Source organism: Primulina huaijiensis, unplaced genomic scaffold (genome assembly GCF_012295235.1).
Source record: "Primulina huaijiensis isolate GDHJ02 unplaced genomic scaffold, ASM1229523v2 scaffold17263, whole genome shotgun sequence".
Classification (NCBI taxonomy): domain Eukaryota; kingdom Viridiplantae; phylum Streptophyta; class Magnoliopsida; order Lamiales; family Gesneriaceae; genus Primulina; species Primulina huaijiensis.
In genome coordinates, this window is record NW_027343499.1 from 1,337 (window position 1) to 8,044 (window position 6,708).

The 6,708-nt window shown below is 36.1% G+C and overlaps 1 long non-coding RNA gene across 1 annotated transcript; it reads left to right on the top strand.

Annotated features, from left to right (window-relative positions):
- The first annotated feature begins 2,254 nt into the window (after positions 1-2,254).
- LOC140965968 (uncharacterized) lies at positions 2,255-6,437 on the top strand. The gene is made up of 3 exons (XR_012173189.1): positions 2,255-2,645; positions 3,236-3,378; positions 6,055-6,437. It is a non-coding gene; the product is annotated as an uncharacterized lncRNA (long non-coding RNA).
- The last annotated feature ends 271 nt before the right edge of the window (positions 6,438-6,708 follow it).

Sequence of the window (6,708 nt, forward strand, 5' to 3'; positions counted from 1 at the left end):
CAGAGATTCGTAGTTTCATGGGTTTAGCTGGTTATTACCGAAGATTTATCGAAAATTTCTCAAAGATTGCTAGACCTATCACTCAACTGACTCAGAAAAATCAGAGATTCATTTGGTCTGATGAATGTGAGTCAAGTTTTGTCAAGTTGAAGAAGAGATTGACTTCTGCACCAGTTCTTACCATTCCGAGTGGTTCTGGAGGATTTGTTGTTTGTACCGACGCATCTAATCGAGGTCTAGGTTGTGTTCTGATGCAGCATGGCAGAGTAGTGGCCTATGGTTCTCGTCAGTTGAAACCGCATGAGTCTAAGTATCCTGTTCATGACTTAGAATTGGCTGCTATTGTTTTTGCTCTCAAGATTTGGAGACATTATTTGTTTGGGGAGAAATTTGTAATCTATTCTGATCACAAAAGCTTGAAGTATCTGTTCTCTCAGTCAGATCTGAATATGAGACAGAGACGTTGGATGGATCTTTTGAAATATTATGATTGTGAGATCCAGTATCATCCGGGAAAAGTGAATGTCATTGCCGATGCTTTGAGCCGTAAGGTTGTTGATGTTAATTTATCCTCGATTCATGTTTCTAAGTTACGAGAGGATATTTGTACTTCTGGGTTGGATTTTCAAATCCAAGGTAATGCTGTTTGTGTATCTCAGCTTTCCGTTGAGCCAGAGTTGATTCAGATTGTAAAGTCAGCTCAGAAAACTGATGATCAAGTTCTGAAATCTTATGAGTTAGTATCTCAAGGACACCAATCTGGTTTCTCAATTCACTCAGATGATTCTCTTCGGTTGAATGGTAGATTGGTTGTCCCAGATATTCCTGAATTGCGTACAGCCATCCTTAAAGTAGCTCATTGTACTCGATATAGTATCCACCCAGGAGGCAGGAAAATGTATCATATTCTACGGCCTCAGCTTTGGTGGAAGAATATGAAAAAGGATGTGGCTGAGTTTGTGTCTCGTTGTATGATCTGTCAGCAAGTCAAAGCAGAACGAATGAGACCTGGAGGATTACTGCAAAGTCTTGAGGTTCCTCAGTGGAACTGGGAGCACGTGGCAATGGATTTTGTCACGCATTTGCCACGTACTTCTCGTCATTTCGATGTCATTTGGGTGATTATCGATAGATTATCTAAATCAGCACATTTTATTCCGTATGAGAAGACGTATTCGTACAAGAAGATGGCTCGTCTGTATATTGAAAATGTTGTGAGACTTCATGGAGTTCCAGGTTCAATTGTTTCAGATCGTGACCCTAGATTCACATCAAAGTTTTGGACTAGTCTTCAAAAAGAAATGGGTACCCGACTTGCGATGAGTACTGCGTACCATCCTCAGACAGATGGTCAGACAGAACGCACGATCCAGACACTCAAGGATCTGCTTCGAGCTGTAGTCATGGATTTCAAAGACAGTTGGCAAGAAGCTTTACCACTAGTAGAATTTTCTTATAACAACAGTTTTCAGGTGACTATTGGTATGGCTCCTTTTGAAGCTTTGTAAGGCAGACGATGTCGATCACCTCTTTGTTGGGACGAATTTGGTGAGAAGCAGTTGACTGGACCTGACATTGTTCAGGAAATGCATGATAAAGTCCAGTTGATTCGTCAGAAAATGAAAGCTGCCCAAGATCGGCAAGCTAGTTATGCTAACAGACGTCGTCGACCTCTAGAATTTCAAGTTGGAAATTTTGTGTTTCTGAGAATCTCTCCGTTTAGAGGTGTTGTTCGTTTTGGTATGAAAGGTAAGTTGTCACCTCGTTTCGTTGGTCCCTACAATATTGTTGAGCGTATTGGGACTTATCGTTTGGATTTGCCTCAGTCTTTGTCTGGCATCCACGATGTTTTCCATGTTTCTATGTTGCGTAAGTGTGAGCCCGATCCATCTCATGTGTTTCAGCCTGATGAGGTTGAACTTGATCCGTCTCTATCGTATACTGAGTATCCTGTTTGTATCTTGGATCGTAAAGATAAAGTTTTACGCAATAAAGTTATTCCACTTGTACGTGTTCAGTGGTCGAGGCATGGTGTAGAAGAATCAACGTGGGAAACAGAAGAGAAGATGAGAGCATCTTATCCATATTTGTTTGATTCTTAGTAATGTATTGTTGGTTTCGTATCTGTGTAAGATGTATGTGTATGAACCGAAATTTCGAGGACGAAATTTGTTTTAAGGGGTGGAGAAGTGTAAGGCCCTGTAATTAATTATCCAGTAATTTTGGCATAATTAGAATAATTATTNTAGGAGAGTTCATTATTCGGATATAACCGAAAAAACCGACCGAATTTTGTAATTCGGTTTTTTTGGATCGGTTTTTCGGTTTTTCGGTTCGGTTTTGGATTTATTTTTTGAAATATTCGGTTTTCCGGTTCGGTTTCGATTTTTATGTATTGAAAATCGAAATAACCGAACCGGCCGCATTTTATGTTATATTATTATTTAGTCCCTAGTGTTTCTAGCTTTTATAGATTTTAGTCCAAAACTTTTATTACTTATAATATAATTTATTTCCATATCTAACATTTAAAAACTTAGCCGGCCCTAGCAGAAAAGGTGGGCTTTCTCTTTCACAGAAAATCAGCGCTTTCTTCCTCTTCTCTTGAGTCTTGACTGTGTTGTTCGTTGTTTTTCAGTTTTCAGGTACTTTTTACGATTTCTCGAATTTTTATGTTTCTTTTTTTTTGGGATGGTGAAGTGGATGATCTTCCTTGTGTGTGTTGGTTGTACGTTCTGGGTTTGAGCCTCCTATGTGTATGTCAAGATTTGTAGTTTAGGTGTTTTTTTTCGGTGGGCATGTAGTTTCGAACTTGGGATGAAGTTTCTTAACCCATTTTTATTAATCGCTCAGGAACGAGAGAGTGAGAGCCGAGGGGAAAACAAATTCAATTATCAGTTACTATTTTGTAATTTGTCTATTTACTTAATGGAATTTGAGTTTCAACCGATTTGTATGTGTAGGTGCACAAATTGAAGGCGTCACAGCCAGGTGTTGATTTCCAGAAGCTTGTGGGGCTAAAAAATTGTGCTATATTGAAAATCATTGTATCTTCCATAGTTTTTAATCCTCTTGAATTTGAATAATGGACAGCTTGTTAATTAAATAAGGTTACTTTCTGTGTAAATTTAGCATGTATGCTGTTGTTTATCCTTATTTTCTAAAATTTTACCTTTGTTGGATTTTTTCATTTGTTCTTATTTTAATCTTCATATTATGTTTATTGTATTATTAGATGGCTGAAATTGATGGTGCACTCGGTGAAAGTAGAAATTCAAATAACGAGCCACCTATTGATTCTTCTGCAAAAACCACTGAAGATTCAAAGAAGAGAAAAACCGTAAAGCCTAGATCAATTGTGTGGGAACATTTTGAAAGGTATGTTGATTGTGATGGGAATAAAAGAGCAAGGTGTCTTTATTGTAGTTCAAACTATGCTGCTGATTCAAATGCCAATGGAACATCTTCTTTAAATAATCATCTGAGAAAGTGTACGCAAAATCCTCATAATGCTGGGACTAAACAAGCCAAATTAAGATTTCAAGAAAATTCAAAATATGGTGAAAATTCAGTTAATATTTGGAGATTTGATCAAGAAGCATGTAGAAAATCATTAGGTCAGATGATAATTATGGACGAACAACCTTTTAGTCTTGTTGAAAGAGAAGGGTTCAAGCATTTTATTAATTTAATNACCGTTGTTATCTGGCACTGTTGTTTATCTCGGGATCATTGTGTGGNTACAATAACAAGAGATTGCTTTGAACTTTTCTTGGAAGAAAAGAAAAAACTTAAGTTGTTTTTCAAAGACACATATCAAAGAGTTTGTCTCACAACAGATACATGGACTTCAATACAGCGAATCAATTATATGTGTCTCACAGCTCATTTTATCAATAAAGATTGGAAACTGCACAAGAAGATCTTGAATTTTTGTCCAATTAGTAGTCATAAAGGTGATGATATGGCAATTGCAATCACTAAGTGTTTGATTGATTGGGGTTTGGACAAAGTGTTCACTGTTACAGTTGATAATGATAGTTCAAATGATACGGCAATGAAAGAACTTTCAAAACAATTAAGCAAATGGGGAACTAATTTCATGGATGATAGTCACCTTCATGTTAGATGTGTTGCTCACATAATCAATCTTATTNCATTATGCATGATTTATGAATATTGTTGTTATTGTTGAACTGTTTCATACCAGAATCCTAACCTCAGTTGTTTACTGGGGGGCTGCTGTGGNGGACAAGCTTTGAGATACATTAGGCAATCTCCTGCAAGGATGAAACTATTCAAAGATTGTTGTGAAATTGAAAAAATAGAGAGTAAAAAATCATTGTGTTTGGATGTCCCTACTAGGTGGAATTCGACCTATTTGATGTTGAATACATCATAAGAATTTGAGAATGCCTTTGTGAGATATGGTTTTCTTGATCCTGGATTGTTGGATAATCTTCTTAATCACACTTGTGAAGATGGGAATATTGTGGGTGCTTTTGTTAATGATGACTGGAAGAAAATAAGACNCTGATCTGGTGAGTATGTGGTAAGTTTTAATTTCTGTTTAGTCCTGGCCAGTGCGGCTATAGGTTGTTGNTTTTCATGAAATTGGTGAAGTTGCTTGCATTTTGAAAATGTTAGTGGATAGTGATGATACTGATTTGAGTTGTATGGCGGAGAAGATGAAAGCTAAATTTGAAAAGTATTGGGGCGCTCCGGAAAAGATGAATAAGATGATTTTTGTTGCTTGTGTGTTAGATCCTCGTTTCAAATTTGAGTATGTTGCTTTTGTTCTTTTGAGTATGTATGGAGAAGAGAAAGGAGGAAAAATGAGANAGCTAAATTTGAAAAGTATTGGCGCGCTCCAGAAAAGATGAATAAGATGATTTTTGTTGCTTGTGTGTTAGATCCTCGTTTCAAATTTGAGTATGTTGCTTTTGTTCTTTTGAGTATGTATGGAGAAGAGAAAGGAGGAAAAATGAGAGATGATCTAAAGCTCTATGTGATATCTTTATATGATGAGTATCGAATAAGAACTTCAAAAGAATCTCAATCTAAATCATCGGCTTCAGCTAGTAAAACAATTGACAATGACATGTCAAGTTCTGGAAGCGCACATAAAAAAACCTTAATTCAACAATAATACTTGAGGCACAGAGCCATGTGTGGAATTATGGGTGCTAAGTCAGAGTTGGACAAATATCTTGGTGAAGAAGTAGAGCCTGGAAATGAAAATTTTGATATCTTGCTTTGGTGGAAAGTTAACAAGCCTAGATTTCCTTTTCTTGCTGAAATGGCTCGTGATGTGTTAGCAATTCCTATTTCTACTGTGGCGTCAGAAAGTGCATTTAGTACTGGAGGTCGTGTGCTTGATCCATTTAGGAGTTCGTTAACTCCTAAATTAGTGCAAGCTCTTGTTTGTGCACAAGACTGGATTCGTAATGAATCTTTACATATTACAGTAGAAGAAGACTTGGATAAGCTCGAGAAATTTGAAGATGGTAAAAGTTACAAATTTTTTAATATTAATGTGACAAATATTGTATTTTTTAGATGATAAAAATAATTTTTTTTCCAGATTTGGCCAATTTGGGAAGAGGTGTTCCTTGTATGACTGACATATAATTGCATCTATCAATCAGGTATGATAAATTAATTTATATTAAATTTTTGTATTAAGATTAGGAATTTATGATTTATAGACTTTCATATTTGATTGTTGATTTAATAATTAGTGGGATGATTAACATTTGGGCGTTTTTTTTTAAGATGTTGCATTGATTTAATATTCAGCAGGCAATCTGGCATCAACTACTTGGATCACCTCTCTTTCTTCCTTCAAAATTGCGACACCATCATCAAGCATTATCTTCAGTAGCTTTTTTCCTTCATATTTTTTTACTTTATTGTTATGATTTGAATTTTGAATATATGTCGGTGTTAGTTAATAACTGAGTTTGTGTATATTTTCCCTTGGTTGTATTGCCATTTTACTTAAACAAACAATGTCTCTGTACTAACCTTTTTTTAATTATGTGTGAATAACAGATTGGGAGTACGAGAGTTCATCAGGCAATTATTAAGAGAAAAAGGGCAGTTGAAAAGCCTCAAGCTGTATCTGAAGAGGAAGCAGCTGCCATGAAGGCTAGGGAAGCTGCAAGGAAGAGAGTCGAAAAGAGAGAAAAACCATTGCTCGAACTTTATTATAAGCATCTAAATTAAATGTTTGAAAAAATTTATGTTTTTTTCACTTTATGATATATTATTAATTAAACCGAACAAACCGAACCGTATAAATCGGTCCATTATATTACCAAACCGAAACCGAACCGAATTACAATTGATCGGTTTCGGATTACATAATTCAAAAACCGAAAACCGGAAAACCGATCCGAAATTAGATAAATTAAAACCGAACTGACCGATGAACACCCCTAATTGGTGCAATGCTGATCGAGAGAAGAATATATCCAACTTCAAATAAGCAAAAGAAAAGAAGCCATGTATTTTATTCCTTCATCAATTTTCAGCAAATTATTCAATATATCTAGTACGTTGATAGTGGGTACAAAAACCATCTATACGTGAATAAAAGCAGCGAGAAGTCGGTGAATTGTACCGTGTCACCTCTAATGGACCGTCAGTGAGATACATACAATTAGATCCGGGAGAAGAGATTATGGGTACCTACCAATACGGGGG